This window comes from Equus quagga, chromosome 21 (genome assembly GCF_021613505.1).
Source record: "Equus quagga isolate Etosha38 chromosome 21, UCLA_HA_Equagga_1.0, whole genome shotgun sequence".
NCBI classification, from domain to species: domain Eukaryota; kingdom Metazoa; phylum Chordata; class Mammalia; order Perissodactyla; family Equidae; genus Equus; species Equus quagga.
The window spans coordinates 39629366-39652427 of NC_060287.1; the positions used below are offsets into that span (position 1 = coordinate 39629366).

Consider the following 23062-nt stretch of genomic DNA (forward strand, 5'->3'; position numbering starts at 1 on the left):
TTCTGTTGTGTATATGGGATTCCTGATATTTGTATGGGATTTCTGTGATGTACATGGGGTTTCTGTGATATTTATGGAGCTCCTGATGCATATATGGGACTTCTGTTGTATATATGGGTTTAGTCTTTGCATCATTCTGTGCTGCACCTTTGTCATTACCCCATGGACATGCTAGTACAGATGGTACCTCCCTCTCCATAGGCCTGATACGTTTAATCTTTTTTCTTTCACAGTAAAAAAAATAGTTTTTTTAAAAATTCTGATTTTATGTAACTAATATAATGCTCGTCACTATTTCACAAGAGCATATTCTTGTGTCCCATAGATACACTGCAATTACTTAAGAAATCCCTGATTGATGAGGGTGCCCTTTTAACTTAAATATTAAAAAAGAACCTTGATGTGATCCCAGTACATGGTATAAAAACATCTTCCGGCCTATCACTGGATATAAATTCAGTTAAAGATCCCCTCCTTCTCTCACCTCTCCCCGGAGGTAAACCCTTCCTGGTTGGTGTCTCCCCTCTGGTTCTGCGTCCTTCTGAGGTCACCGTCGTGGCTCTACGTTGTGCTTCTGTCTGTGGGCTCATGTGGGAGTCAACAGACGGTGCCTCTGCTCTCTAGGTGTTGATCATTGTATTTTTAGGTGAACGTTGACAAGGCTGAAACGTCCGTAGTCTGTTTCTCCTCTGTCATTAGGCTCCACTGCCTTTTCTACAGGTTTAGTCTAAAAATGTTAACATAAGGAAAGCAACCCTTACAGTATTATGATAATGTAAATATATTTCACTGCAGAATCAAGCGGTTTGAGTGGAGAAGGCAGAAAATGTAATTCTGCATCAGAAAACTCTTGCCGGGGAGAAGAGTGCTGAACGGGAGCCTCTCGGTTCCTTTCCAGGTTTCTGTGCTTCTGGCTGCTTCAGGGGCTGTGCTTTCTCGTATCCACGGTCTTTGTTTCTTGGACTCTGTTGTTGTTTTGCTGGAGCGCATCCTTAATCCACTCCTTGTGGAACGTGTGGCTGAGAGACTTCTTGGCTTCTTGCATGCAGTGTTCAAACACGCGGTTATTTTGTTCCCATGATGGCTGGGTCTAGAATTCCAGGTTCATCTCATCTTCCCTTCGAACTCAGAAAGTCTTCTCTGTGATTTTCCAGAGTCTAGTGTTGCTGGTGAGAAGCCGCCTGACAGCTTGATCCTTGCTCTTTCACGGGTGAATCTCTTTCCCTTTCTCCTCTCCCCTCCCCAGGGCATCCCGCCATGATTGCTTCTCCTCCAGGGCCAAGTGCCCATACATGGGTCCTCCCTGGAAAACCTCAGCTTGTCTTTGGAGAGTCATCCTCAGGTTTCAGCCTCAGGGCAGAGGGACTGCCCCAGGCTCCCTATTCTTGGGAAGAGTGTCATAGTTAACACCCCCCTAAGTAATTGCATGCATGACTTCATCTTTGTGCTTCAATGACTTACTGGAGGAGGGGTTGTCTGTTGCTGAGCCCCCCTTGCAATTTTTCAGCACTCTGGTTCGTTCACTGCCAGAAAGTACCTCTTCTGACATTTCGATGGGGTCTTGGGAAGAAAGGAAAGGAGATATGTACTTTATCACCATTTTCAATTAAAAACTTTTTAGCTCACACTTGGTGGCAAGATTCCATAACTAGAACAGAATAGGGGTTCTTTCTTTCCACTGGAGAAATAGCTTAACATTATCAGAGAATTGGGAAGGAGTTAAATAAGCCAGTTGCAGTAAATTTGTCAGCAGCATATAAGAATCCTTTATGAGACATGTTGTACTTTTGCGTGTCATTTTATATTATGTAAGAGCACTTCATAAACTTAAAAATAGCCAGGTAATTTTGTCATACTTACGTTGATAGTGTATTGCAAGATAGTTAAATTTCACATACTCTGAGTCAGCACATTGCCAGTAAATAATGTCATTACCTCATCGACACTTGGGGGAGGGGTTCTATACATCTGTTTTGTAAAAAATTGGAGATGATTTATGATACCGGTAAGTTTAGTTATTGAAAAATTATGGTTCAAAAAAAACTGATGAAGTTTTCATCACCATACACACGAACAACCCATATAAAACAAAAGCTTCATTATAATTATACGAACAGGAATGGTGGTGATTGAGATCCACAATGAATCAAAGCTGTCGGTGATAACGGGCCGCCCTCCATGCAGCTGCAGGCGCCGGGCCCTCTGCGTGCGGACGTGCTGTGCAGCTCTGCGGCTGTGCAGCTCTGCGGCAGTGCAGGGGACCACGCTTCTGGAACCGAATTGCACCTCTCTAAACTCTAGCGACACCCCAAGTTTAGGTTGTGAATTCCAAATTTTAGCACCCCTCAATAACTCACTTCATAGGTCGCCACGGACGAGCCGTAGTTCTATTGGAAAAAGAAAGGCTATGAAACGTTGCTGCGTGAGTGCCGAAGAGAGGAATGGGTTTTGGGTCAGTTCACAGCCCAGGAGAGGGCTGGCTTTGGGCTCCTCTGCTCAAACCAGGATGCAGGCCAGACGCTCTGTTGAGCATCTGATGAAAGCTGTGTGCATTTCCCTGGAAGGCCGCGCCTGGGCCTGTAAACACGCCGTTTTGTGTATAAGCTGACCGTTCTCCTGGGCCTCACTGCATCCCTGCTCTGCGTACAAGTTCCTCTCCTCACGACACTCACCCAGGGGGGCTTCCCAGATGTGGAAAACTAACTGGCAGAGGCCGTAGAGGCTGCGTGCCCCAGTCTCGTCCTGGTCTTTGGCTCTCCTCGTGATGGCCTCATGATGGACATACTGGCGTCTTCGAGGACACAGCCCGCCAGCCCCATTGCTCTGTCTGCCTCTTCTCAGCTCTGCTGCCCGTCCTCCCCCCATGGGAAGGAATGTGTAGGGACTTCTATGTGCTTGGTCTTTATTTTCATGATTGCCGGAAACATGTGTTTTCATTTTATCACTCTGTTTCTAGTTATTTTCCACAGGTAGAGCATATTTTTTGAGAAAAGCATCAGGTTCGTTGTACTAATGGAAATCTGGGAAGATGCCAGTTTGAATTATTGAGGCGTCTAAGTTACAGCAGTCCTGGGGAGAAATGTCCCTCTGGGCCTGGCACGTCGATTACTTCCAGTCCTCAGCCAGCTGTGCGTTCTTGGTCTGTACATGGTCCACTTGGTCCCAACGTGCTGTCTTTTGCAGTCGGTGGATTTCAATGTGCTAATATTTTGGTTACAATTTTTATGTCTGTTTGTAAGAGAAGTTGGCCGCTCGTCTTTAATTCCTGTAACAGCCGTGACAGGTTCACTGCCCGGGCTGTACCCGTCTTGTAAGGAGAGTTGAGAGATGTTCCCTCTTTTCCCTCCTCTGAACGGTGGGCGGTCCTCGGGGTCTCTGCTCTCACTCACTCTGCCCGCGTTTGGGTCCTGACGCGCTTTTCTGTTGGCCTTGTTTGTTTGTTAGCTATGACTGTGTGAAACTAGCCTTCACTTTTAGAAAAATTGCTCCCTAGAAGCAAGGGGAGGAAAGTCATATAAAGTAAGGTGGCCCATCATGTCTTTTAGGGTGGAGGCGCTCGACACGATAACTTCGTTAAGTTTGGGAGACAAGAGCCCAGTAAGATGTGCTGACCTCTGTTAGTGCAGACCGCTGCCACCACAGCCTGGAGAAGTGAAGCCGACCTGCAAGGATGTGCCCCAGGACAAGGACAGAAAGCCCCCGTGGGGCCGGGCCTCCACACCTCCTGCTCCCCGTAATGAAGGCACCTCTTCTGCTCACCTGTTGGCCTTTCTAGTTGGTTCAGTCGTGTGTGGCCAAACGGTGGGCAGGTGGCCTGAAGGGAACAGGAGCTGAGGCTGGGGAGGGCTCGGAGCACGTCTTATCTGTCTCCCGTCTTCCCTGCCAGCACTTCAGGCAGTGTCCCTGAGCCCTGAGCAGAGATGGTGCTCCTCCGGGGTGGGGTGATGCGGGCGCTGCATTCAGGGTCCCGTGCCCCTCCCCACCGGAAAGAAGGACAGGCAGAGCTGGCTCCTCAGCACTGGCTCCAGCGCACTGGAGTACTCCCTCCTGTCTCCCCTCTCTTCCTATCCCTCCATCCCTCTCTCTCCCATCTCTTCCTCTCTTCTTCTCCCTCTGTCTCCCCCATCCCCCCCAACCCTCGTCACATTTCTTTCTGTGCCTATGCAGAGCTCATTCCTAGTCTTGGGAGCCTTGGTTCCCCCTGGAAATGATCACAAAACAATAAAATGTAGCAGGATAGGGAAAAATCCCCACCTATTTAATGACTTGTTTTAATGTTTGCAACAGGCGTTTAATTTCCCATGAAGCATTTGATTGTTGAAAGTTTAAAAAAATAACGTTTCTCCCTCAGGTCATAGAACTATTTCCAATAATGTTCACTCATTCTCTTCAAAAAATAAGATGAGGTGTTTTAAAACATAAAACAAAGCAGTCTTTTTTAAAACCAGCTTTACTGAAGTATAATTGATACGAAAACCTGCAGGTATTTAAAGTGTACTTGCTGAGGTTTGAGACACCTGTGAGCCCACAATGTGTGGACACTCCTGTCACCTGCAGAAGCCGCCTGAGCCCCTGGGGGTCTCTCCCACCCTACCCCCGGCCCCTGACAGCCACTTGTCTGCCTCCTGTCACAGGAGATCCCTTTGCATTTCTAGAGTCTTGTATACACGGTATCAGACAGGTGCACTCTTTTTTGTCTGGCTTGTTTCGCTCAGCATAATTGCTTGAAGATTCACTCAGGTTGTGCCTATCCATAGTTCGTTCTAAAGTAATCTTTCTCATGAGGGAAAACATATTACCCTTATTTACTAAGGACGTGGAACATATTCAATCCAGTAAGTAGAATGAATGACAAAGTGTGTTTCGGTTGGTCTGTTCAGACCAAAATGTAGGGAGATAAAAGATAGTAAACTGAGGCCTAGGCAGTGTCAGTGGGGGTCCCAGGCTCACAGGAGGACACTGTGGGTGGAGTGGAGTCTTCAAGATGGAGGTGACTCAGTGTTCTCGACCTGGTGCGGTCCGCTTGCTCCAACTGAGGTTCACCCTGCTCGGGGGCAGCGAGGGGGCCCTGGGTCTCCGACCCCACAGGACAAAAGGTGCTCGGCAAACCGTTTCCCAAGTTGAATTCAAATAATACCGAAAATGTTCAGATTAAATCAAGACCTCTGCACTGGAGAGTTGTTTCTTCCTGCATCTCTTTGTAGAAACAGCAGATGAAAGAAGGCTGCAGCCCCCCTCCCCGCCATGCATTCGGCCCTGAGTACGTGACCGCACGCCCAGCGGCCGGCTCGCCTCCTCTCGGCATTTGTCGTCTCGTATTCGAATGTTCTTGTGTCTAAGTGTTCATTATGATTTTGTCGTGTGCAGATTTTACTTCTCCGCATAGCAGCTCGTAAACTGGAACTGACTCTGTCCCTACGCAGCCTCAGTGTGCCAGGGAGGGTCCTGTCGGGGGTGAAGTTGAAATGTCATCGACCGTAGTTAACGTACGCTGGAGGTTTTCACAGTTCAGAACAATTGAAAAACACCCGTCTTCCAGAATTCCCTCTTTCCTTTTGGTTTTCTTGTGTTGGTTATTGGAAATTCCATCCACCCTTTGGTGGAGCCAGGATCCTCAGAGTCTCGGCTTTGGTGTTTCACTCCTCCCTGTGTGCTGCTCATCACTAAGTACCGCCCATCCCTCCTCTGAGATGGCGCTGACGTTCTCCATCTCTGTCATGCCTCTGTCCCCTATCTGTCCTCCAGCCTCCGGTCTCAACCCCCCAGCCCTCGCCCACAGTGCTGTCAGAATGATCTTTAAAACAAGCTGGGTTGCTCTTTCTTACATAAAGTTTGTCCTTGGTGCCTTCTGCCCAGAGGCCTTCCACCTCCTCTCACCAAAAGCATCCTGACAAGCCCTCTTACGTGTCCGTCCCAGCTCAGGGGTGTCTCTGCCCTTCCTGTGCCCCGGGCTCTGTGACTCAGCCCCCACATGCATCCTTGCCTCTCAGTGTCACCCGCTTTCAGTCCTTCTCTGTTGGGTACCAAATCTTAGGACTAATTAAACACTTAAAATAGAAGCCATTATCAAAAATTGGGAAGAATGTCTCCTGGCCTTAGCATCCTGCAGTTGATTCATTATTTACCTGTTGTTCACTTGCCTTCTGCGTATCAAGCCTTTGTCCCTTGAAATAGTTGGTTTTGCTAAACCGCGGGGAATCTGCTCAGTGGAGCATCTTTGTTTAACTGTGCCCTCACATCATGGTTTTATGCATCAACAAGGTAGAAAATGAGAGTACTTATTTTTTGGCAGAGCAAAGCCCTAATTTCACAGTCTAATTAAATTATAATGATAAATATCGCTTTAAAAGGAAACACATTTGCTTCATTTAATCAATATGATTATTACTGGCGCAGCAAACCTGTCAAGTGCCAAGTGATACATTTATGTTCCTACAGCTCGTTCCGTGCTTGCTGTTGGTCCGAGGCCTGTTAAAGCCTCCGCGGTCCCTGTTTTGTCAGCACTGACGTGGCATTTGAGTTTTCTTTTGTTAGCACATAGTCAGCTATGAACCTGTGGTGGAAACCCCTCCAGGTTGACTAATTTGGGGTCACTCTATTTTCAGAAGAGGACGCCCTGAGCCCAGGATCAGTCACCAGGAGAAGGTTCTGGAAAGGCGGTGGTGCCGGGGCTGCAGCGGGTCTGCCTGCCCTGAGCGTGTCAGGAGCTGGAAGCCACAGAACCGCTGTAGCTGTTGGGGCTGTGTGCCCGCAGGACTTCCAGCACCCCGTTTGGAGTTGAGGTTGCCTCGTTGCCTGCCCATTCCATGTGGTGGATCCAGGCACACTGAGAAGCAGCCGGATTGTAACAGCCCCGCCTTGCTAACCTGCTTTCTCGCCCCCAGACAACATCTCCCTGTGCTCCTTTCTCCTGTTCCTCTCTTCTTCTCTTTTGCAGGAAACCTAAGACCTCTAGCTGCCCTTCCTGCCTTTCTCATAGCTTGAGACCATTTGCACCTGTGGTTCATCAGCTCATCTTTTCTGTTGCACGTAGTTGGGAGTTTTGCGTGGTTCATCGTGTGGCCCCTACTCGGTTCCATCGTTATTGATAACACTCTGTAAAACCAGCGGTCCCACTGCCCGCTGTTTTCTCATGCATTTTCGTTGTGAGCTGTATTGTTCCTACAGAAGAGTGCATATGTGAAAGAATGATTTTAATTACACATCCGTGTAACCATCACCCAGGTTTAAAAAAGCAGCCATGTGTGTCAGAGTCCACCTCACGCTCCCCCTGACGACAGCCGCCCCTCACCGTGGATGTGTCCGTCCTGTGTTCCCATGGCAGACTGTCCTCACAGTATCGCTTCGTTTTGCCTGTGGTTGGACTTCATGGCGTTGCGGGTGTGTTCTCTCATGTCCCTGTGGGTTTATTAACGTGGTGGGTTAACACACTAAATCATCGTTGTTTTCCCAGCACAAATACAGCTTTATCCTGCTGTGCTAAAAGTGTCGTTGGACCGACTGTGCTGACATTTGTTTGGGGTTTGACATCTGTACTCGTGAGTGAGTTTGGCTGGCACATTTCCCTCCTCCTCTCCGTGACAGGAGCGTCCTTGTTGAACGTCAGGCGGGACTTTCTGGAGAAGCCCTCTAGGCATGGAATGCTCTTTGTACGATGATTTTTGTTTCCTGATTCTAGTTCTTTAATGTTTGTACTTTAGTCAGATTTTCTGTTACTTCCTGAGTCAGTTTTGACAAGTTGTATTTTTCTTGGAATTGACTCATTTTGCCTAAGTTTACAAAATTTTTGGAATAAAGTTCCTAATACCCTGTTATTGTATTTCTGGTGTTGTCAGAGTTTGAAGCAATGATTCTGTTTTGGTTATGTCTTGCTGCCCAACGTACCCACCCCAGAACTCTGTGGCCTGAACACCTACCATTCTCTTGTGCTCATGGCCTCGAGGGTCAGGGCACAGAGGGGACCGTGTGTCTGTGCTGCACGGTGACTGGGACCCCAACAGAGTCGTTTGAGTGGCTGGAGGGGGCGGTGTGTCTGCAGCACCCATGCTGGCTGTTGGCCGGATTCCTTAGTTCTCGTCAACGTCCTGTCCAAGGAGGCTTCTGGAGTGACACAGCTGGCACCTGTCTGGGGCCAGCCTTGCTCTTTCTCTCTATGTGGTCTCTTGGAACTCCTCCCGGCAGGGTGGTCTTGGGGCCTTCAATGGCTGCGCGAACTGGCTCCCCCAGAGACAGCCTCCCTCGGAGGCACGGCCCAGCACCACACTGCTGCTTCAGCTTCCCTTTCCCGTCCCTGTGGTCCCTTCACCGATGGCAGGAGTGTCCCATGATGGCGGCCCCCTGGTCCTCACTGTCCTTTCTCCAGTTCTCAGCTGGCTGATGTGTGCCTTTCTCTTTTGTTCTCTGTGTGTTTGGTTAGCCTGGCCGGAGCCGGGTCCACGGTGCTGTCTGCTCAGAGAGCCGGCGTGCATCTTTGTGGACCTGCTGTGACGCGCGGTTAATGCAGGTCGATTTCTCATTATTTTCTCCCCCCCCCCCCCCCGCCCTGTTTTCTTTGGGCTTCTTTCGTTCCTCTTTGCCCGCCTTCCTCAGGTGGGCTCCTTGAGGTTTCCACCCCTTTTCCAGCGTGAGCACCGAGGCTAGGCGTTCCCCGAGGTCCTGCTTTATCTGTGCCGCACCTTCCCATGTGTCATCTTTTCTGTTTTTAAGTCCTAAGCACTTTCTGTTTTCTACTGTGGTTGTTTCCTTTAGTCTGTGGATTGTTTGGAGGAATTCTGCTGAGCTTCCAGATGTCAGGGCATTTTCCTGGCTTTCCTCCGGTTCTGAGTTCCTGGGTTCCTGCGTCACAGTTGTGCTGAGACCTGCCTGAGGGCTCGGGGCCGGTGTGTCTGTCTGTCTGTCTGTTGGTGTTTCCTGAGCTCCGAGGGCCCGTGTGCGGTGCCCTGGGGAGGCGAGGCGTCTCAGGTGTCCCTGCGGTGCGCCTGGCTCGCTGTGTTGCTCGTTTGCTTTGTCACTTGCTCTCTGCCAGCTGCTCCTCTCCCGCCTCCTGGACAGACGCCCCCTCCGCCGGGCCCACCTTCTCTGGCACTGTCTGTGGTTGTCGTCAGTGACCAAGCGCTCTGCGTCTGTTGCTCCCTTTTATCCGTGCCGCGCTGTTTGTGGTGCTTACTCTCTGCTTCCTTGGACCAGGGGCCTGGAGGGGCTGCCTCCCTCCTGCAAGCACTCGGCTGCGAAGCTGCTGATCCAGGGGGCAGCCGGGGCCTCTTTCTTAAGGTCTGCACGTGCTGCCGCTCCCAGTTCCCCAGGGAATATGGCAGCTTTGACCACCCTGTCCAGGATTTTTTTTTTGAGGAAGGTTAGCCCTCAGCTAACATCTGCTGCCAATCCTCCTCTTTTTGCTGAGGAAGACTGGCCCTGAGCTAACATCCGTGCCCATCTTCCTCTACTTTATATGTGGGACGCCTACTACAGCATGGCTTGCCAGCGGTGCCATGTCCGCACCCGGGATCCGAACCGGCAAACCGCGGGCTGCTGAAGCAGAATGTGCGCACTTAACCGCTGTGCCACCAGGCTGGCCCCCTGTCCAGGATTTTATGTTCAAACTTTGCAGTTTTCAAAAGCCATCCGCGTGAGTCCGTTCCCCCGTGGCAGCTGTGCTGGGTTGTCCTGGGCACACTCCCTCTAGCAGACGCCCAGGAGCTCAGCCTTCCGCCCCGCTCCAGAGTTGGGGGTTGCAGTGTGGGCCCTGGAACCCAGTTCTGAGAGCCATGGCCGCGTTCTTCCTGCTGGGTTTCCCTTTGTCTGCGGAGTCCGTGGACTCGGGGTTTGTGCAGCTTGCAGACTGGCATTTTACGTCTTCCTGGTTCACACGTGGTCCTTCCTCTTCTCCTCGGGTTGCAGCAGGGTCCGCGTCCTGTTCTTGCTTAGAGGGGCTTGCTGTGACACACTCACACTGCTGCCTATACTGGGTTATTGATTAGGTGCAGGTCCGCTGAGGAATGGGGGCCACATGGTGCCACTTCCTGTACCCTCTTCACCTGGGGTTGGAGGGAGATGGGACCCATGGCGTGATGGGGGGGGGGACAGTGATGTGTGCATGGTTCTGGGTACTTGGTCCAGAATCCTCTGTGCTGGACAGGACAGCTGTGTGACCTGTAATCCCAGGCTAATAGGTGTTGCAGTAATTGCTGAATAGACCTGGTGGCAGTGGCACAGGACATGGGAGCTGTGTCTCAGACCTGTCTGAGCAGATCTGCCAACACGTGCTACAGATGAATCTAAGCAGGTCACAGCAGAGAGATGTGGAAGGGGCTCAGAAACCAGTCGGTTCTCACCCCCAGGGCCTTGCAGCTGTGCCTGGTGGCCCCGGGTGACCCCAGGGAAAGTCCCTGGTGACTGGATTGGGTCTGCAGAGTTAGGGGCTGCTGCACCCTCAGACGCACCTCGTCTGCACTCCCGCCTCAGTCTGCTGGGTGCCAGCTCAGGGCCCCGCTGAATCCTTCCCATAGGCGTTAGCTGGGAGCTCTGCCCTGGAGAATCCCCACTGCGGACTTTCCCTTCAGTTGGACATCGGTTTGTTTTTCAGAAAGAAAATATTAACATTACATATTTAGGTTTTGTAAGTCTATTAGCATGTTGAAATACTCTCTTTAATGACTTGCTAGTTGAAAACATTTTCGGGCAGAGAGCAAGCAATAAGGAGATGTTGTTCCACAGTCTTCTGCCTCCAGGCATGTGGACGGCCTGTAGCTTCTAAGCCTGGGTGGAAAGGGGCAGTGAGATGCCTGTCTGTGCCTTCCTCTGTCCGTTGTACTCACGCCTATGCGTGTGTACACGGTGCACGCGGCATTTTACTTTACAGAAGGGAAGTGCACACAGGACTGTGCCCGAGGCCTCGTCCCTTAGCGCGTGGGCTGGTGCTTGTCCGCGCTGGTGTGTCGGCGGGTGGAGAGCCACTGTGGACGGTCTGTGTGCGTCTGCCTGGCGTGGCCGGTGCGGTGAAGGTGTGGTCGATGATCGGGTATCCACTTTAAAAAATCATAAGAATGTGTTAAAAATTTAAACTCGTATTTAGGAAGAGAATTTTTAGTTGAGTATTTATTAGAGTTCACATCTGAGTTGGTGAAAGAGCATCTAATGCTGAGTCAAATTAGCATAAAGTAATTGAATCTTTTTATTACAGAGTGAAGCCTTTCGAGCTGGGCAGGGAGAGCTCGCGACGCGACTGAAGAGGGTGCACAGAGGGAGCGCCCGTGCTATGGTCGCCCCGCTTCTCCTCGCCCTGACCGAGGCCTCGCCCTGACGTCAGAGCAAGCAGATTTCAGGGTAAGAGGAAAAACCTGGGGAAACCTGCCGACGTTTGACTGATGAAAGATGACTTTTGCATGATGTAAACTAATTGATTAAGCCTTTTAAAATGTGCTGTGTTGAGTGACTTTCCGCACAGTCTGTGTTCCTCTGGATTCCTTTCTGTTCTGCCGGCCTCAGCTCGCCTCGGTCCCCGCAGCCCCTCGCGGTTGGCGCTCTGCTGCCCCCCAGCGGCTCGAGTGCGGAGCGCGGCCTCTGGCCTTGGTCGCTGTGGAGCGTCGGTGCGTGGGCTGGGCGCTCGGCTGGACTTGCTGTGAAGCCTCTTAGCCTAGATTATCTTCTTTGAGCTGATTAAAAGAAATTTCTTTAGTCCTCATTTTTGGTGACCGATGGTTCAGCATCTGCTTTTGAGAGAAGTCGAGACAGATATTAGAATCTCGGTAAAGTTAATGTGCCGTGAGGTTAACTTATGGCCTGCGGAGGGACTAGCTCAAGGAGGCCGAATTTTAAACCTTCGGGGAAGTTTTTTTCCTGGGGAAGCAGTCTAAGGAGGTGACCGTCAGAGGCTGCTGGGCGCCAAGAGGGCGCTGGCGTGTCCCCTGTTCGTTCGTTCATTCATTCGGTGGATGCTGGTGAGCAGGCAGTCATCATGGCTGGGCACCCCTGGCCTGGGCAGAGACGGAGGAGGGGTCTGGGGACGGGGGATCACTGTCTGGGCAGTAGAGACGCGCCCACGTTGACCACCGGGTTTTGAGTTGGTGTCTGGCGAGGCCCCGCTCGTTGTTGCTGTGTCTGTAAATGTCGGGGACAAAAGGTCACTGGTTCCCAGGGAGACTTGTAAAGGGGTGCCGCTTGTCCTTTCACTGATGGGTGTTTTTTCTCTTTTGGCACCGGGAGTGACGATGTGGGAAGGGCTCCATCAGGTGACACTTGCGTGGCTGTGCCAGTGGGGTAGAGCTGTGTTTTAGCCACAGCTCTTCGTTCAGCTCGATTAGTGCTAGGAAATCAGTGTTCCTGTCACCAGACCTCACTGAGAGAGAGTGAGAGCCCCAGAGCCCGGGCGAGTGCAAAGGAGACCTCGTGCCTCGGTGCTGCCAGCTGAAGCGCAGCCCGCCACCACCTGCGTGCACAGGCCCCGGAAGGACACTCGTCGTGAAGCGCGCTGTTTGTGTGAAGCAGCAAGTATTTTTATACGATGTAAGCATGCCCTGGAGAAATGAGTTATTTATAATCTTTTGCACAAATAAATGGTCCTTAAAGAAACAGAAAAAATGGTCAGGCCGAAGGACATCTCTAAAGCATGTGCTGAGAAAGGGGAGCAAAGGGCTGGGCGCAGGATCTCACATCGGCGTGAGTCATCCCCCGGGATCCCGGGCTGATGTAGCTGCATTGTAGACAATTTGTATCTCTTTCCTTTCATAAAAGAGCTAATTTTGGCAACAAATAGTCCGATGTATTATTCTTTTCCTTTTTCAGGGTGGTTTGAAGAAGAAAAATAAATAAAGCTGAGAGTTCTTGGCTGAGCAGCGTCTTTCTTGGTTGCAGCGCGCCTTGTCGTCAGGGCGGCCGCGCTCTGCTCTCCCTCTGGGAGCCCACGGCCCCGGCCGGGCGCCTTAGGTGGGGACTTTATATTTAGTGGCAGGCACAGCAGCTGCCTTTGCCTGGATTGTTCCTTAAAAAGACTGGAGTTGTTTCTTCAGTCTGAACACACGAGAAGGTCTCCTGGGAGCAGGCACCTCGGGGGGCAGGCCGTGGAGCTCCGCCGTGGTCCCCACGTGCTCAGCCGCTGAGAGGGGCCCCGAGGAAGCCTTGACTCTTGTTTGAACGTCACGGCTCTTCTCCGTGTTTCTCACTGCCACCACACCCCAAACATCCTCTTACAACAAATATTTATTCACTCCTCCTTTTTATTCTGAAATGAAATTCATAGAAGATACTACTTTATGTAATTATAACCGTATAATTTTAAAAGGCGATGTAATGCCCAATGTAATAAAAGAGAGATTAAGAACGTGTAATAAAATAATTTTATCTCAATATGTAAATTCTCGGGCGCCACCGCCTGCAGAAAAGCCGATGTGATGTCACCTGTGATCGCGGGCAGACGCGGGTGCTGACTTGGTACCCCCAAACCACATCTGCGGGGCTGGGCGGCCTCATTCCCTGAGACGGTGGCGGCTCCTGCGTGGGCTCTGGAGGACACGGTCCCGACTGTCCTGTCTTCGCCTGTGGCTACGGTTCAGGCAGTGGCGTGCGTGTTAAGACACCTCGTCCTTGTGCAGAAACAGAGTCAGGAGGGGAAGCCGCTGGTTGCCTTCAGTACAGGATGGTTCTTTGTTCCTGGGACGATCCTGCCTGTCCCACGCTGTGCCCTCTGCCCACAGAGTGCCGGGAGTACCCCAGTACTGCAGTGAGAGACCGCTTCCACACGTGGCCGATACTGGTACCACTGCCAGCCCCTGTGGCCACCTGCTGGGCGGGTCGGGGGTTGGGTTCTCTAGAAGCCTCGGCCGAGAGGGGACAGTGGCAGCGGGCGGAGCTGGGAGTAGGGTGGGAGGGGAGGGGGCGTGATTGAGGTTCACACAGGCACCCTACCCGGGCATCCTGGGCTGTCGCTGCAGCTCAAGGCTGAGACAGCGGGAGGCCCTGGAGAGGGAGCCACGCAGCCTCTTGCAGGGCCCGCTCGCTGAGCGACAGTGACCCAGGCTACTGTAACATGGACAAAGGCCTTCGGAGTGAAGTGCACTGCTGCAATGACACTGAGTTCTGAAGACTTATATGTTGTGGCAAAAACTGGGAAGTTCCTTTGAAGTGGGTTTATTGGTCAAAATAACCAGTTGAGCACAGGTGATGCTTCAGCATGTAAGTGTTCCTGAAGGCCGCTGAAACATGGTGACATCTGACTGAGGCGGGAAAGTGACTCTCGGTGTGTTCCGGCATTAGTCACTGTCTCCAGGAAGGCATCCTGCGTCCTCTGGCCCGACTCGTCAGCATCGGTTCCACAAGAGGCGTTGACGTGTCAGTGTCTGTTTACTGAGGTCACAGCTCTCCAGCAGCCGCCGAGGTCGAGAACGTGTGTCTGTCTGAAGCTGTATGGGAACCGGGGGCTCTCCCAGCAGACTCTGCTGTTCCAGAGCGTGAACTGCCCTCGTTTGCTCCTGTTTTCTGGAGCTAGGAAGCAAACAGAAGGAGGCTCCCACAGGGATGAAGTTCTCTGTCTCTGGGTTTGCTCACCTCAATGGCCCCTCAGGAAGTGCGTGTCCTGCCCTGTGAGGCGCAGGACTGGGGCACCTGGCGGTCCCACAGGCTGAGCCCGCGTTCCGACTCCTGGGAGGCCCACAGGGAGCGAGGGACGTTGTCAAAGCAGGTGCTCTGGAGGAGGGCTGTTGGCACGGCCATTTGTCCAGTGCCGTCCAGGAGGCACGCAGGCCGGTTCTCTCCATCGGCTGCAGTGAGGGCTGGAGGTGGGTAAGGAGGGGATGGGCGTCCCGTGCCCACGGGGAAATAAGGCGTTAGAAGAATGCCAGCAGCGCTCCACACAGCCGTGCTGCGTGGTGCTCCAGTTGCCTCCCCACCCAGCCCACTCCTGCATGCTGGGTGTGGATGCCCCTGGTGCGCACAGGCACAGCCTATGGGCACCTGGCTGGCGACCCTGACTACCTCCCCTGGTGCCTTTGGACAGCTGTCCGGGCTGTCAGCTTGTGCTCAGAGGTGCGAGCCCCTGATTCTGTCCCTTGACGTGTCAGTAGTTAATGTGCCCATGGATTCATTTTCTGTCGCTCTGTAACAGTCACCACACACTTAGGCTCTCACGTGTCCAGGAGTCAGGAATCAGGGCACAGGCCTCACCTGGCCGCAGTGTCCTCTGAGGCACGGGGCCCCCTCCCAGCTCACTACTGTTGGCAGAATTCAGTTCCTCGTGATTGTGGGGCTGAGGCCCTGAACCCCAGGAACCGCTCACTGTTCCCTGCCACGTGGCCTTCCCCACAGCATTGCAGCTTGCTTCTTCAGAGCCCACAGGAGAATGTCTCTCCTGCTCCTTCTTGCTCTGACTTCTCCCGTCCTTTAAGGGCCCACCTGATTAGGGCAGGCCCACCCAGGATAATCTCCCTTTTGATTAACTCAAAGTCAACTGATGAGGGACCTTAATTTCAACTGGAAAAATCCTTTCATGGGGCTGGCCCGGTGGGGTAGTGGTTAAGTTTGGCACACTCTGCCTTGGTTTGCAGGTTTAGATCTTGGGTGCAGACCTACACCACTCATCAAGCCGTGCTGTTTAGGCATCCCACATACAAAACAGAGGAAGACTGGAACAGATGTCAGCTCAGGACCAATCTTCCTCACACACACAAAAAAATCCTTTCACCTTTTCCTTATACGGCAGTGTATCCATTATATTCACAGTTCCACCCACCATCAAGGAGAGGAAATTATACAAGGCAGGGACACTAGAGTGTGGTGTGCCAACACCACACAGACTGCAAAAAGAATTTGCTACGCCTGTGCCTGGCAGAGGTGTGTACCGACAGAGGTGCCCACTGGGCAGAGGTATGGACCTGACAGACAGAGGCCTGGCTTGGTTTCCAGAATCTGTAATATGTGAAGATTCCTACAAATCAATAAGGACAAGACAGTGTGCTGGAATTAGGGGCTAAAGCCTTGCACAGGTTTTTCACAAAATATGGAATGTAAGTGGCCCCTGAACATGTCAGCGGTGCTCATTCATTCGGCAAATCTGAGAACCTGCTGGAGCCGGACCCCATGCGCCCGGCCTGGAGACGCAAAGATGAGTAAGTCAGCCTCCTTGCCCTCAAGGCCGCCTACACCAAGGCACTGTGCCAAGGAGCTGAGTCCCAGACCCTGAGGTGACAGCTGTGCACCCAGAAACCTGGGGCAGAGACCTCCCCAGCACGTGCCGGGTGGAGCCTAAGCCAGGGGTCTGGAGCTAAGGATGGCTTTGCATTTTTAGGAAGGTGTAAAACAGAGACTCAAATCCCCATGTTCCTGCTCTTCCCAGAAGTGTGCGCCGACCTCCCCAAGGGCGCGCCTGCTGCACGGGGCCGTCTGGCTGCCGTTCCACCGCCCTGGGAGGCCTCAGGAGCACCATGCAGGGGACAGAACTGCAGGCCCCAAGTGCCTCGGCCACGCTGCGCGTGGGCCCAGAGGTGGGGAGGCTTGTCCTCTGTGCTTTACTGGCACTTGGTACCTAGGCTCGTCTCAGCGGGAGCCCGGCAGTGTGGCTGCGTCCCGAGGGCACGACCACCGTGAATGGGCAAAGAAACGTCAGGGATCTCGAGAGCTCAGTGACTGAGGGGAAGAGGCCCAACTGAAGAACCCGGAGAATGTGGCTCCTGGTGAGGCAAGGAGGCTGGGAGACAGGCGCTAGCTCAGACCCAGAGCACAGAGACGTCTCAAGATGTCGGCCGAGACCGCAGAGACCTTCTGGCACTGCCGAACCTGCTCCCACACTTCCGTTTATTAGGCAGATCAGGAGAAAGAAGAGCAGGCTGAGCAGGATGCGAGTCTGCTGGGAGCTCAGGTGAAGGCCCGGGAGACAGAGCGAGGATGTGAGCTGAGGGCCTCGGGCACATCCCCACCCCTGGGAGGGTGCTGCGGGTGGGACCGGATGCAGACTCTGCCACCCTCGTGCTGCGGCGGGGTCCATGGTGACATCGGGGTTGGGCTAAGCCGAGCGCCCTCCTGAGAGCCTGACCGTGCACAGCTGCTCCCCGAGGCCCCCTCGCTCTAGAGCCAGCAGCACAGCGCAGCTGGGCGGGAGTGGAGTCAGGACTGGGCGTCTGCAGGCCGTGACAGGTCACCAGCACAGCCTCCGGCCACTGTTCCTCCTGTAGCCGCCCCGGGTCCAGGCTGGAGCCCTGAGTGGGGGGCGCGTAAAACCAGCCCACCCCCGGGTGGAAGGAGTGAAGGACAGGAGGGGAAGGGAGGACGGAGGAGGACACGCTCCTCCGGGGAGACGAGCACCAGTGTCCCCACAGTCCTGGCTCTGGCCTCCTTCTGTCGGCCTGGGTGGGTGACGGTTAAGGACCGTGGAGCAGTTTCACATAAATGGGGCACCTCTCTTTCGGAGGTGCGGGTCCCTAACGCTTTCCCTCAGCTCGGGGGCCTCAGCCAGGCTGAGCCGCAGGAACCCCCAGTTGAGGCTGCAGATGCCAGATTTAGGGGTGGCAATGTGGAGTCTCGCGTGCACAGTGGGCTCCAGGGCGTCGCGGTCTGTCACACTGGGGACCAAAGTTCATGGAACCCACAGCGGCGTTCAAGAAAGGTCTGTACTCCCCTGGGACCTGCACTTTGTCTATCCAGCAGCGGCTGAGTGCCCTGGGCCGGCCCTGACCGAGGCCCCCGGACCTGTGCTGTGGGGCTGGCAGCTGGTGGAGCAGAGAGCAGTGTCGGAGGAGGGGACCGAGGCGGGTGGGGGGGCCTCCCCAGGGGGTGGTGTTTGAGCGGACGCCAGGAGGGGTTCCCACGGCACCAGGACGCCCTGCCTCGCCTGCCTTCTCATTTCCAGACCCCCTGGGGGCCCTGTCGCCGGGCAGTGGCAGGCCTGAGGGCACTGGGAGACGCAGCCGCCTGCTGGCGGCCACGGGGGCCCGGGACACTGGTGGACGTGGGACAACAGAGAGTTAGCGGTTTTGGATTGTTTTCCATTCAGAAAATTGAAAAATGATCTGAGTAACTCGATTTAAAGAGCCTTAGGTTTGAAAAATTTCTGAAAAGTGGTTGGATTCCCAGTTCTAAAGTGTCGTGGCTTTAGGTTCCCAGAGAGAAAGACGTGCACAGTTCACACCGAAGCGTGACTTGAGTGAGTAAAACCCCAGCGCCTCGTGTGGCTGGGTGCGGACTGTGGGCCCCTCCTCTTCTGAGGTTGGCTGGTGACCGTCTTCCAACTGTTTCATGCTCTGGTCGAGATGAAATATAGAATAATGGCCCAATGCCTGAGCCCCTGTGCAAGAGCCGGTCAGAGGGGCCGCAGGCGGAGGTGGGAGAGCAGGTGCCCCCCCGTGTTCCTTCTTTCAAGTCTCACCCTGACCCCCAAGGCTCTATGGAAGGGACTCTAGAAGCACAGACTGCCCTCCCGTGGATGCATCATTGTCTGGGTTCCCCTCCCTAAGACGCTGCCTCCCTAGTTCATCTGCCTCCTGAGCCCCCAGCGCAGACCCCGGCCCCCGATGTGGGGACAGAGGATCTGGAAGACGGTGACTCCCGACCGCCTCGTTGGCCCATCGCTGTGCCCAGGCAGCTGTGCACTGTTGCTGGCCGCTGGTGTGCCTTCTGGTTGTGTGACCCACGGCCTTCTGGACATGGGCTGGAGCGTTCCACATGGTCTTCCCGTCACGCCCTTGCGTCCATGCTTTAGTGGCCGCAGCGGGGAGAGGTCCCTGGGCCTCATTGCCCTAGGGGAGGGATGGGACCTCTTCCTTCACCGTGGAATGGGGCCTCTGTGCCACTTCCCCAGGGGCACTGGGGATGGGATGCAGCCTTGACGTGTGGACGGTCCCGTGGGCTCGGGTCGTGGTGTAAGCAGGGGACAGCCGTGGCGTCTGCTGGTGCTGTGACACAGTGGGGGCGGAGGGAGGCGGCCTGTCCTCCAGGAGGGTGGTGAGCTTCCCGGGGGAGGGTGGGGTGGAACCGAGTCTCGGCAGGTGAGCGGGTTTTCCAGCTGGGGTGGGGAGGGGGGCTCGGGCGGGGGCTGTGGAGCAGGGGTGGGAAGCGACTCCGGCAGCCTCGTGGGCCCAGAAGGGCTACGCCTGTTGGGGGCAGCGAGGCAGGGCCTTGGTGGGTGTGCGTGGGGCGGGGGGAGAGGAGACCAGACCTGTGTTCATTTCGTTTTCTATCAAAGTGGTGCCTTCAAAGTCAGAGCGGGTAATTTAGGGGCTTCTGATGAGAAGCAGTCGGCCGCAGCCCTCGCCCTCCTCAGAGGCAGCAGGCACGCTTTTGAAGGGTTGTGGACATCTGTGCTTCTGGATTGGACAGTGTTAGGATGGCTACAGGTGACACAGACGCAGCGTAAGGGACCTCGCCCGGGGAGGGGCTGCCCCCAACTGCAGCGTCTGCACATTGGACAGGCTGCGTGGCCCCAGACCCTTTCTGTGCTGGTGTTCGGTCGTCTGTGCTCCCGTGAACTCACCCACAGCGGGGTGTGTGCTGGAGAAAGGGTGACAAGGGCGCGTGCATGCTGTCTCCTGAGAAGGTCCCCAGAGCTGCCACGTGACACTTTCACCCCAGTGGACATAACTGTAGTCACGTGACCACGACCCCCGTTGCAAGGGGGCTGGGAAAGTTGTTCTCCGTGGCTGGCCCCGTGGGTACGCTGCCTCACCGGGGAAGCGGGAGTGGCTGCTGGGCGCAGATGGCAGTCCCTGCCATGCTTCCTGTTTCTACAGAATACACTGGCCGGTCTTTAATTTATAAATTTTAGATGTGTATGTTATCTATTGACTTTCCGTTCAGATAGAGGATTCAGCTCACTTACGCTTCTCTTGCTGTGTCAGTTAGGAGTGCTTTTAGCTGAAAGTAACAGAAAACATGATCTCCGATGTCTTAAACAACTAGGTATTTATTCGTTTATTTATTTCATAATAAGTAATGCAGAGGTAGGCTTTTGCTAGAGTTGGTTAAGACCACAACCATGACAGAAGTCTGGTTCAGTGTCCCTGCAGACGTGGTTGTCTGTGGCTGCCGCAGCTCCAGCCTTCACATCTACGTTCAAGGCAGGAACAACTGGGAAGGGGAAAGCAGTGCACCCATTTCCGTCCTTTTCATCAGGGGGATTCCAGAATCCTCCAGCCTACTTTCACTTATATTTTGTTGGCCAGAACTGTGTTCTGTGGCCAGCTGAGAAAACGAGTGTTTAAGTCTTGCATCGTCCCTGTCACGGGGGCAGGGCAAGGGGCTTGGGGAGGGGTGCTGGGTCAGCAGCCGGGTTGGCAGCCATGCCCCTCCGCTGGTTATCTTAGCAGCTGTGGGTGCCTGTCTGCTCCTTGTTCCTTGCTCCCTGGACCGTGTCCTAGCTCCCACCGTGTCGGGTGTGGATGGGGACTTACCCTGCCCCTCCCCTCCTCCCCCGCCTCGTGTCCTCCTCTAGAGCGGGGCTGATGGCTAATGGTGACATAGTCCGTGTCAGTGGATCCGGCAGGTCAGCGTCCTTCACTTTCTGGTGGAGAGAGGAACCACGGGCTTGCTTCATCTCCAGTCTCCTCCAGCTTGTTCGTCCTGTTTTGTGGAATCCATTCATTCATTCTTCTTGAAATCCACGTATTTTCTACTTTGTTTCAAGTTAAGACTATGACTTTCTTCTACAATTTCCTTTTTTTCCGTGGTCTTTGTTAAGTTGGATTCATCGAGGTATAATTTACAGACCGTAAAAATCACCCTTTTTGAGTGTTTTTTGATGGGTTCTGACAAATGTGCGCATGAGCACACGGCCACCCAGTCAGGACAAGACGTGTCCTCACCGCCGAACTCCCCTCCTGCCCTCTCAGGTGTCCCGCTCATCCTGGCCCCAGAGAGGGCTTGTCGGATGTTGATGTGCTTGACGTCGTTTGTGGTCCACAGGACCCCCAGACCAAGCGACGAGGGGCGGGCCTGGCTGGGAGCGGCCATGGGTTCCCCGCGTGGACAACTTCAGCCGGTGGGTGGCGCTGGAGGACCACTCCAAGACGAGGAGCAGGCGGCTGCTGAGAAAAAGCTCGTCTTCTCATCCTTGTTACAGTTCTCGGTGTCTTCCCGCCTGAGCCCAGATACCTCTCTCCTTCAGAAGAGTTTCTGTCCGCTGGCTTTGTGTTAACTCTTTTAAAGGACCCGGGGGCAGATGTGTGGAACACTTACGGCTGGTTTGGTTCAGTGAGTGACCTGATTTGTAAGTTAATTTTATCAAATAATTTATAAATTTAACTATACTAAATTGAGTTCGAAGAGGGGGCTTCCTGTGTAACGGAATTCAAAGTACAGTTTCAAAGGTACATCTGTTCCAGTCTTTAAAAAATGATTACTTTGCTTGTATAGTTCACGTGTAACATGATTTTACTGTACTTTACTATTTCAAATAGGTAGTAATTAAGATAAAAGGAAAATCAGAAAAAAACCCAGAGCAACAGCCAGGCTGTACTGTCAAGTTCTAAATGTGTGGTGACAGAGTGCCAATTTCAATAAGACTGAATTACCCGGGATTTGTGTGTGTGTGTGTGATCTTTAGAGAAAAGTTGCCGTGTACAGTGAAGACGTGACACAGTGTTTCAGCTCTGTGCTTTCTCTTCTCTTGCGCTTGCTTCTCCTTTTCTGGACACGTTGCCTCGTTCATCCCCTGTGTTCGCACTCTTCTCAGCCTCCGTGTTGGGGGGACAGGGTTCACGGGGGTCGGGTCTGGCCAGGCAGCTGCCCAGATCAATGCTGTGGTCCAGGGGCTCACGTTCCGCCGCCGGGCCCAGGATGCCAGAATTTTAGGGTGGAGGGAGACTTCAGCCGGCAGAGGTGTCTCTGGCCGGAGCGAGTGAGGGACCTCCCTCTCAGTGTTGGCCCAGGATGGCACCCAGCTCTCCTGGGAGCCTCGGGTGATTGTCCCCTCCTGCCCCCCACAGACCTGCCGGCAGTTTGGGGGGGTACAGGTCTGGGGGTGGGGTGGATCCTCAGGTGCCTGTGCACTCGGTCTGTAGAGATGCTGCCCCACACCAGGACTCAGGATTTCGAGGACCCCCCCCCCACCTTTGTGGTTGAGCGACAGCTTGGCGGGAGCCCGGGTTGGGAGTCACACTTTCCTCTCTGGACTCGGTAGTAACCTGCCTCGCTGTCCCCCAGCCTGGCTCTGTCTCAGTGATTAGATTGCTTTGGTCTAGACTCCCTGAGAATTCTTTATTCACGATTTGCAGTAATACTGCTGAGAAACATCTGGGCGTTCATTGCTTTTCATCACCTTTTCTGTGCACCTGAGTGTCTGTTTGGTGGCAGATTCCGATCTTTGTTTCTGGGACGTTTTCTTCATCATAACCTTGAGTGTATTCCCATTGGCGTGTTCTGGTCTTTAGACCATGGACTGTGTGCTCTCGACTTTCCACCCTGTAGGTCCAGCCTGTCACACCTCTAATCTCTTTAGCTTTTTTCTTTTCTATTTTGTCTCCTTTGAGTTTTTAGTCAGATCTGATCATTTTTGTCCTTTCTGTGCATTCCTTGCACATACGTATCTTTACGTCATTTCTTTCATCTAAAATATGCACTTAAAAAAACCCCTGAAATCATTTACTAATAGATTAACGTGGCTGGAGGTTTTCTATGCTGGATGAGCAAAATCACTTTGGTTTTCTTTGAAGAATCAACCAGTTTTGCTTTATATTTCAAAAGGTTGGTGTTCTATTTTGTTTTTAATAATCAGTAATAGAAAGCATTGTTTTTAAAAGATGCTTCCAAAACTAATCTTTAAAGAAATACCTGTTTGAAGTGTGGCTGTCAATTGTATACCCAGTTGGGTTTCAAATTTGTGTGTGATAACAGTGTTTCTTTCAAACTTTCTCTCAATCTGTAACTAGGAATCAGAGCTTTCTAACTAGGAGTCAGGCCCACGTAGCTCGAGTCCTTGCAGATTTGAGATGTTCCCCTATGGCCAGCATTCACCCATGCGCCACTTTAGCCAACCTGGGCCACCTTCATCATCTGTGGGCCACCTTAGCCAACCTGTGCCACCTTAGTCATCCATGGGCCACCTCAGCCATCTGTGGGCCACCTCAGCCATCCGTGGGCCACCTCAGCC

General features: G+C 53.2%; 1 protein-coding gene across 5 annotated transcripts in view; it reads left to right on the top strand.

The window, feature by feature from the left end:
* Positions 1–23062, top strand: part of ADARB1 (adenosine deaminase RNA specific B1) — a 133107-nt gene that overhangs the window by 37014 nt on the left and 73031 nt on the right. For 2 of the 5 annotated variants that reach the window (XM_046647996.1, XM_046647993.1), the window contains exon 2: positions 11180–11322. The gene's annotated coding sequence lies outside the window, so the exon portion shown is untranslated. Of the gene's footprint in view, positions 1–10687; positions 11018–11179; positions 11323–23062 lie in introns of those variants that run through there. The other 3 variants (XM_046647994.1, XM_046647992.1, XM_046647999.1) reach the window with 3 other exon arrangements.